We start from the raw sequence: 11,007 nt of genomic DNA on the forward strand, positions 1-11,007 counted from the left end.
TCACCTACAGAACAATCACTGTCCAATTATTAAAGGACAGAATGTAAATCACCTATAGAACAATCACTGTCCAATTATTAAAAGACTGATCGTAAATCACCTACAGAACAATCACTGTCCAATTATTAAAGGACTGACCGTAAATCACCTACAGAACAATCTCTGTGCAATTATTAAAGGACTGACCATAAATCACCTGCAGAACAATCACTGTCCAATTATTAAAGGACTGACCATAAATCACCTACAGAACAATCACTGTCAATTATTAAAGGACTGACCGTAAATCACCGACAGAACAATCACTGTCCAATTATTAAAGGACTGATCGTAAATCACCGACAGAACAATCACTGTCCAATTATTAAAGGACTGACCGTAAATCACCTACAGAACAATCACTGTCCAATTATTAAAGGACTGACCGTAAATCACCTACAGAACAATCACAGTCCAATTATTAAAGGACTGACCGTAAATCACCTACAGAACAATTACTGTCCAATTATTAAAGGACTCACCGTAAATCACCTACAGAACAATCACTGTCCAATTATTAAAGGACTGACCGTAAATCACCGACAGAACAATCACTGTCCAATTATTAAAGGACTGACCGTAAATCACCTACAGAACAATCACTGTCCAATTATTAAAGGACTGACCGTAAATCACCTGCAGAACAATCACTGTCCAATTATTAAAGGACTGACCGTAAATCACCTACAGAACAATCACTATCCAATTATTAAAGGACTGATCATAAATCACCGAAAGAACAATCACTGTCCAATTATTAAAGGAATGACCGTAAATCACCTGCAGAACAATCACTGTCCAATTATTAAAGGACTGACCGTAAATCACCGACAGAACAATCACTGTCCAATTATTGAAGGACTGTCTGGAAATCACCCACAGAGCAATCACTGTCCAATTATTTAAGGACTGAACGTAAATCACCTACAGAACAATCACTGTCCAATTAGTAAAGGACTGACCGTAAATCACCTACTGAACAATCACTATCCAAATATTAAAGGACTGACCGTAAATCACCTACAGAACAATCACTGTCCAATTATTAATAGACTGACCGTAAATCACCGACAGAACAATTACTGTCCAATTATTAAAGGACTGACCGTAAATCACCGACAGAACAATCACTGTCCAATTATTAAAGGACTGACCGTAAATCACAGACAGAACAATCACTGTCCAATTATTAAAGGACTGAAAGTAAATCACCTGCAGAACACTGTCCAATTATTAAAGGACTGACCGTAAATCACCGATAGAACAATCACTGTCCAATTATTAAAGGACTGACTGTAAATCACCCACAGAGCAATCACAGACCAATTATTTAAGGACTGACCATAAATCACCGACAGAACAATCACTATCCAATTATTAAAGGACTGACCGTAAATCACCTACAGAACAATCACTGTCCAATTATTAAAGGACTGACCGTAAATCACCGACAGAACAATCACTGTCCAATTATTAAAGGACTGACCGTAAATCACCGACAGAACAATCACTGTCCAATTATTAAAGGACTGACCGTAAATCAACTACAGAACAATCACTGTCCAATTATTAAAGGACTGACTGTAAATCACCCACAGAGCAATCACTGTCCAATTATTTAAGGACTGACCGTAAATCACCTACAGAACAATCACTGTCCAATTATTAAAGGACTGACCGTAAATCACCGACAGAACAATCACTGTCCAATTATTAAAGGACTGACTGTAAATCACCCACAGAGCAATCACTGTCCAATTATTTAAGGACTGACCGTAAATCACCGACAGAACAATCACTATCCAATTATTAAAGGACTGACCGTAAATCACCTACAGAACAATCACTGTCCAATTATCAAAGGACTGACCGTAAATCACCGACAGAACAATCACTGTCCAATTATGAAAGGACTGACCGTAAATCACCCACAGAACAATCACTGTCCAATTATTAAAGGACTGACCGTAAATCACCCACAGAACAATCACTGTCCAATTATTAAAGGACTGACCGTAAATCACCGACAGAACTATCACTGTCCAATCATTAAAGGACTGACCGTAAATCACCTACAGAACAATCACAGTCCAATTATTAAAGGACTGACCGTAAATCACCTACAGAACAATCACTGTCCAATTATTAAAGGACTGACCATAAACAACCTACAGAACAATCACTATCCAAATAATTAAGGACTGACCGTAAATCACCTACAGAACAATCACTGTCCAATTATTAAAGGACTGACCGTAAATCACCGACAGAACAATCACTGTCCAATTATTAAAGGACTGACTGTAAATCACCTACAGAACAATCACTGTCCAATTATTAAAGGACGGACCGTAAATCACCAACAGAACAATCACTGTCCAATTATTTAAGGAATGACCGTAAATCACCTACAGAACAATCACTATCCAATTATGGAAGGGCTGACCATAAATCACCTACAGAACAATCACTGTCCAATTATTAAAGGACTGACCGTAAATCACCTACAGAACAATCACTGTCCAATTATTAAAGGACTGACCATAAATCACCGACAGAACAATCACTATCCCATTATTAAAGGACTGACCGTAAATCACCTACTGAACAATCACTGTCCAAATATTAAAGGACTGACCGTAAATCACCTACAGAACAATCACTGTCCAATTATTAAAGGACTGACTGTAAATCACCTACAGAACAATCACTGTCCAATTATTAAAGGACTGATCGTAAATCACCTACAGAACAATCACTGTCCAATTATTTAAGGACTGACCGTAAATCACCTACAGAACAATCACTGTCCAATTATTAAAGGACTGACCGTAAATCACCTACAGAACAATCACTGTCCAATTATTTAAGGACTGACCGTAAATCACCTACAGAACAATCACTATCCAATTATTGAAGGACTGACCATAAATCGCCTACAGAACAATGACTGTCCAATTTTTAAAGGACTGACCGTAAATCACCTACAGAACAATCACTGTCCAATTATTAAAGGACTGACCGTCAATCACCTACAGAACAATCACTGTCCAATTATTAAAGGACTGACCATAAATCACCTTCAGAACAATCACTGTCCAATTATTAAAGGACCGACCGTAAATCACCGACAGAACAATCACTGTCCAATTATTAAAGGACTGACCGTAAATCACCTACAGAATAATCACTGTCCAATTATTAAAGGAATGACCGTAAATCACCTGCAGAACAATCACTGTCCAATTATTAAAGGACTGACCGTAAATCACCTACAGAACAATCACTGTCCAATTATTAAAGGACTGACCGTAAATCACCTACAGAACAATCACTATCCAATTATTGAAGGACTGACCATAAATCACCTACAGAACAATGACTGTCCAATTTTTAAAGGACTGACCATAAATCACCTACAGAACAATCACTGTCCAATTATTAAAGGACTGACCGTAAATCACCTACAGAACAATCACTGTCCAATTATTAAAGGACTGACCATAAATCAGCTACAGAACAATCACTGTCCAATTATTAAAGGACTGACCGTAAATCACCGACAGAACAATCACTGTCCAATTATTAAAGGACTGACCGTAAATCACCTACAGAATAATCACTGTCCAATTATTAAAGGAATGACCGTAAATCACCTGCAGAACAATCACTGTCCAATTATTAAAGGACTGACCGTAAATCACCTACAGAACAATCACTGTCCAATTATTAAAGGACTGACCGTAAATCACCTACAGAACAATCACTGTCCAATTATTAAAGGACTGACCGTAAATCACCGAAAGAACAATCACTGTCCAATTATTAAAGGACTGACCGTAAATCACCTACAGAACAATCACTGTCCAATTATTAAAGGACTGACCGTAAATCACCTACAGAACAATCACTGTCCAATTATTAAAGGACTGACCGTAAATCACCTACAGAACAATCACTGTCCAATTATTAAAGGACTGACCGTAAATCACCTACAGAACAATCACTGTCCAATTATTAAAGGACTGACCGTAAATCACCTACAGAACAATCACTGTCCAATTATTAAAGGACTGTCCGTAAATCACCTACAGAACAATCACTGTCCAATTATTAAAGGACTGACCGTAAATCACCTGCAGAACAATCACTGTCCAATTATTAAAGGACTGACCGTAAATCACCTGCAGAACAATCACTGTCCAATTATTAAAGGACTGACTGTAAATCACCTGCAGAACAATCACTATCCAATTATTAAAGGACTGACCGTAAATCACCTGCAGAACAATCACTGTCCAATTATTGAAGGACTGACCGTAAATCACCTGCAGAACAATCACTGTCCAATTATTAAAGGACTGACTGTAAATCACCTGCAGAACAATCACTATCCAAATATTTAAGGACTGACCGTAAATCACCTCCAGAACAATCACTGTCCAATTATTAAAGGAATGACCGTAAATCACCTACAGAACAAACACTATCCAATTGTTAAAGGACTGACCGTAAATCACCTCCAGAACAATCACTGTCCAATTATTAAAGGACTGACCATAATTCACCTCCAGAACAATCACTGTCCAATTATTAAAGGACTGAACATAAATCACCGACAGAACAATCACTGTCCCATTATTAAAGGACTGACCGTAAATCACCTACAGAACAATCACTGTCCAAATATTAAAGGACTGACCGTAAATCACCTACAGAACAATAACTGTCCAATTATTAAAGGACTGACCGTAAATCACCTGCAGAACAATCACTATCCAAATATTTAAGGACTGACCGTAAATCACCTACAGAACAATCACTATCCAATTGTTAAAGGACTGACCGTAAATCACCTACAGAACAATCACTGTCCAATTATTAAAGGACTGACCATAAATCACCTACAGAACAATCACTGTCCAATTATTAAAGGACTGAACATAAATCACCGACAGAACAATCACTGTCCCATTATTAAAGGACTGACCGTAAATCACCTACAGAACAATCACTGTCCAAATATTAAAGGACTGACCGTAAATCACCTACAGAACAATCACTGTCCAATTATTAAAGGACTGAACATAAATCACCGACAGAACAATCACTGTCCAATTATTAAAGGACTGACCATAAATCACCTACAGAACAATCACTGTCCAATTATTAAAGGACTGACCATAAATCACCTACAGAACAATCACTGTCCAATTATTAAAGGACTGAACATAAATCACCGACAGAACAATCACTGTCCCATTATTAAAGGACTGACCGTAAATCACCTACAGAACAATCACTGTCCAAATATTAAAGGACTGACCGTAAATCACCTACAGAACAATCAATGTCCAATTATTAAAGGACTGACTGTAAATCACCTACAGAACAATCACTGTCCAATTATTAAAGGACTGACCGTAAATCACCTACAGAACAATCACTGTCCAATTATTTAAGGACTGACCGTAAATCACCTACAGAACAATCACTGTCCAATTATTAAAGGACTGACCGTAAATCACCTACAGAACAATCACTGTCCAATTATTTAAGGACTGACCGTAAATCACCTACAGAACAATCACTATCCAATTATTGAAGGACTGACCATAAATCACCTACAGAACAATGACTGTCCAATTTTTAAAGGACTGACCGTAAATCACCTACAGAACAATCACTGTCCAATTATTAAAGGACTGACCGTAAATCACCTACAGAACAATCACTGTCCAATTATTAAAGGACTGACCATAAATCACCTACAGAACAATCACTGTCCAATTATTAAAGGACTGACCGTAAATCACCGACAGAACAATCACTGTCCAATTATTAAAGGACTGACCGCAAATCACCTACAGAATAATCACTGTCCAATTATTAAAGGACTGACCGTAAATCACCTGCAGAACAATCACTGTCCAATTATTAAAGGACTGACCGTAAATCACCTACAGAACAATCACTGTCCAATTATTAAAGGACTGACCGTAAATCACCTACAGAACAATCACTATCCAATTATTGAAGGACTGACCATAAATCACCTACAGAACAATGACTGTCCAATTTTTAAAGGACTGACCATAAATCACCTACAGAACAATCACTGTCCAATTATTAAAGGACTGACCGTAAATCACCTACAGAACAATCACTATCCAATTATTAAAGGACTGACCGTAAATCACCTACAGAACAATCACTGTCCAATTTTTAAAGGACTGACCGTAAATCACCGACAGAACAATCACTGTCCAATTATTAAAGGACTGACCGTAAATCACCAACAGAATAATCACTGTCCAATTATTAAAGGAATGACCGTAAATCACCTGCAGAACAATCACTGTCCAATTATTAAAGGACTGACTGTAAATCACCTACAGAACAATCACTGTCCAATTATTAAAGGACTGACCGTAAATCACCTACAGAACAATCACTGTCCAATTATTAAAGGACTGACCGTAAATCACCGACAGAACAATCACTGTCCAATTATTAAAGGACTGACCGTAAATCAACTACAGAACAATCACTGTCCAATTATTAAAGACTGACCGTAAATCACCTACAGAACAATCACTGTCCAATTATTAAAGGACTGTCCGTAAATCACCTACAGAACAATCACTGTCCAATTATTAAAGGACTGACCGTAAATCACCTCCAGAACAATCACTGTCCAATTATTAAAGGACTGACCGTAAATCACCTACAGAACAATCACTGTCCAATTATTAAAGGACTGACCGTAAATCACCTGCAGAACAATCACTGTCCAATTATTAAATGACTGACCGTAAATCACCTACAGAACAATCACTATCCAAATATTTAAGGGCTGACCGTAAATCACCTCCAGAACAATCACTGTCCAATTATTAAAGGACTGACCATAAATCACCTACAGAACAATCACTATCCAATTGTTAAAGGACTGACCGTAAATCACCGACAGAACAATCACTGTCCAATTATTAAAGGACTGACCGTAAATCACCGACAGAACAATCACTATCCAATTATTAAAGGACTGACCGTAAATCACCTACAGAACAATCACTGTCCAATTATTAAAGGACTGACCGTAAATCACCTACAGAACAATCAGTGTCCTATTATTAAAGGACTGACCGTAAATCACCTACAGAACAATCACTATCCAATTATTAAAGGACTGACCGTAAATCACCTACAGAACAATCACTGTCCAATTATTAAAGGACTGACCGTAAATCACCTACAGAACAATCACTGTCCAATTATTAAAGGACTGACCGTAAATCACCTACAGAACAATCACTGTCCAATTATTAAAGGACTGACCGTAAATCACCTACAGAACAATCACTGTCCAATTATTAAAGGACTGACCGTAAATCACCGACAGAACAATCACTGTCCAATTATTAAAGGACTGATCGTAAATCACAGACAATACAATCACTGTCCAGTTATTAAAGGACTGACCGTAAATCACCTCCAGAACAATCACTATCCAATTATTAAAGGACTGACCGTAAATCACCTACAGAACAATCACTGTCCAATTATTAAAGGACTGACCGTAAATCACCTGCAGAACAATCACTATCCAAATATTTAAGGACTGACCGTAAATCACCGACAGAACAATCACTGTCCAATTATTAAAGGACTGACCGTAAATCACCTACAGAACAATCACTGTCCAATTATTAAAGGACTGACCGGAAATCACCTACAGAACAACACTGTCCAATTATTAAAGGAATGACCGTAAATCACCTACAGAACAATCACTGTCCAATTATTAAAGAACTGACCGTAAATCACCTACAGAACAATCACTGTCCAATTATTAAAGGACTGACCGTAAATCACCGACAGAACAATCACTATCCAATTATTAAAGGACTGACCGTAAATCACCAACAGAACAATCACTTTCCAATTATTAAAGGACTGACCGTAAATCACCTACAGAACAATCACTGTCCAATTATTAAACGACTGACCATAAATCACCTACAGAACAATCACTGTCCAATTATTAAAGGACTGACCATAAATCAGTGACAGAACAATCACTGTCCAATTATTAAAGGACTGACCGTAAATCACCTACAGAACAATCACTGTCCAATTATTAAAGGACTGACCGTAAATCACCTACAGAACAATCACTGTCCAATTATTAAAGGACTGACCGTAAATCACCGACAGAACAATCACTGTCCAATTATTAAAGGACTGACCGTAAATCACCTACAGAACAATCACTGTCCAATTATTAAAGGACTGACCGTAAATCACCTACAGAACAATCACTGTCCAATTATTAAAGGACTGACCGTAAATCACCGACAGAACAATCACTGTCCAATTATTAAAGGACTGACCGTAAATCACCTACAGAACAATCACTGTCTAATTATTAAAGGACTGACCGTAAATCACCTACAGAACAATCACTGTCCAATTATTAAAGGACTGACCGTAAATCACCTACAGAACAATCACTGTCAATTATTAAAGGACTGACCGTAAATCACCTACAGAACAATCACTGTCAATTATTAAAGGACTGACCGTAAATCACCGACAGAACAATCACTGTCCAATTATTAAAGGACTGACTGGAAATCACCCACAGAGCAATCACTGTCCAATTATTTAAGGACTGACCATAAATCACCTACAGAACAATCACTATCCAATTATTAAAGGACTGACCGTAAATCACCGACAGAACAATCACTGTCCAATTATTAAAGGACTGACCGTAAATCACCTACAGAACAATTACTGACAATTATTGAAGGACTGACCGTAAATCACCTGCAGAACAATCACTGTCCAATTATTAAAGGACTGACCGTAAATCAGCTACAGAACAATCAGTGTCCAATTATTAAAGGACTGACCGTAAATCACCTACAGAACAATCACTATCCAATTATTAAAGGACTGACCGTAAATCACCTCCAGAACAATCACTGTCCAATTATTTAAGGACTGACCGTAAATCACCTCCAGAACAATCACTATCCAATTATTAAAGGACTGACCATAAATCACCTACAGAACAATCACTGTCCTATTATTAAAGGACTGACCGTAAATCACCTGCAGAACAATCACTGTCCAATTATTAAAGGACTGACTGTAAATCACCTACAGAACAATCACTGTCCAATTATTAAAGGACTGACCGTAAATCACCTACAGAACAATCACTGTCCAATTATTAAAGGACTGACCGTAAATCACCGACAGAACAATCACTGTCCAATTATTAAAGGACTGACCGTAAATCACCTACAGAACAATCACTGTCCAATTATTAAAGACTGACCGTAAATCACCTACAGAACAATCACTGTCCAATTATTAAAGACTGACCGTAAATCACCTACAGAACAATCACTGTCCAATTATTAAAGGACTGACCGTAAATCACCGACAGAACAATCACTGTCCAATTATTAAAGGACTGACCGTAAATCACCTACAGAACAATCACTGTCCAATTATTAAAGACTGACCGTAAATCACCTACAGAACATTCACTGTCCAATTATTAAAGGACTGACCGTAAATCACCTCCAGAACAATCACTGTCCAATTATTAAAGGACTGACCGTAAATCACCTACAGAACAATCACTGTCCAATTATTAAAGGACTGACCGTAAATCACCTGCAGAACAATCACTGTCCAATTATTAAATGACTGACCGTAAATCACCTCCAGAACAATCACTGTCCAATTATTAAAGGACTGACCATAAATCACCTACAGAACAATCACTATCCAATTGTTAAAGGACTGACCGTAAATCACCGACAGAACAATCACTGTCCAATTATTAAAGGACTGACCGTAAATCACCGACAGAACAATCACTATCCAATTATTAAAGGACTGACCGTAAATCACCTACAGAACAATCACTGTCCAATTATTAAAGGACTGACCGTAAATCACCTACAGAACAATCAGTGTCCTATTATTAAAGGACTGACCGTAAATCACCTACAGAACAATCACTATCCAATTATTAAAGGACTGACCGTAAATCACCTACAGAACAATCACTGTCCAATTATTAAAGGACTGACCGTAAATCACCTACAGAACAATCACTGTCCAATTATTAAAGGACTGACCGTAAATCACCTACAGAACAATCACTGTCCAATTATTAAAGGACTGACCGTAAATCACCTACAGAACAATCACTGTCCAATTATTAAAGGACTGACCGTAAATCACCGACAGAACAATCACTGTCCAATTATTAAAGGACTGATCGTAAATCACAGACAATACAATCACTGTCCAGTTATTAAAGGACTGACCGTAAATCACCTCCAGAACAATCACTATCCAATTATTAAAGGACTGACCGTAAATCACCTACAGAACAATCACTGTCCAATTATTAAAGGACTGACCGTAAATCACCTGCAGAACAATCACTATCCAAATATTTAAGGACTGACCATAAATCACCGACAGAACAATCACAGTCCAATTATTAAAGGACTGACCGTAAATCACCTACAGAACAATCACTGTCCAATTATTAAAGGACTGACCGGAAATCACCTACAGAACAACACTGTCCAATCATTAAAGGAATGACCGTAAATCACCTACAGAACAATCACTGTCCAATTATTAAAGGACTGACCGTAAATCACCTCCAGAACAATCACTGTCCAATTATTAAAGGACTGACCGTAAATCACCGACAGAACAATCACTATCCAATTATTAAAGGACTGACCGTAAATCACCAACAGAACAATCACTTTCCAATTATTAAAGGACTCACCGTAAATCACCTACAGAACAATCACTGTCCAATTATTAAAGGACTGACCATAAATCACCTACAGAACTAATCACTGTCCAATTATTAAAGGACTGACCGTAAATCAGCGACAGAACAATCACTGTCCAATT

The sequence above is a fragment of the Heterodontus francisci genome, unplaced genomic scaffold (genome assembly GCF_036365525.1).
Source record: "Heterodontus francisci isolate sHetFra1 unplaced genomic scaffold, sHetFra1.hap1 HAP1_SCAFFOLD_106, whole genome shotgun sequence".
Lineage (NCBI taxonomy): Eukaryota > Metazoa > Chordata > Chondrichthyes > Heterodontiformes > Heterodontidae > Heterodontus > Heterodontus francisci.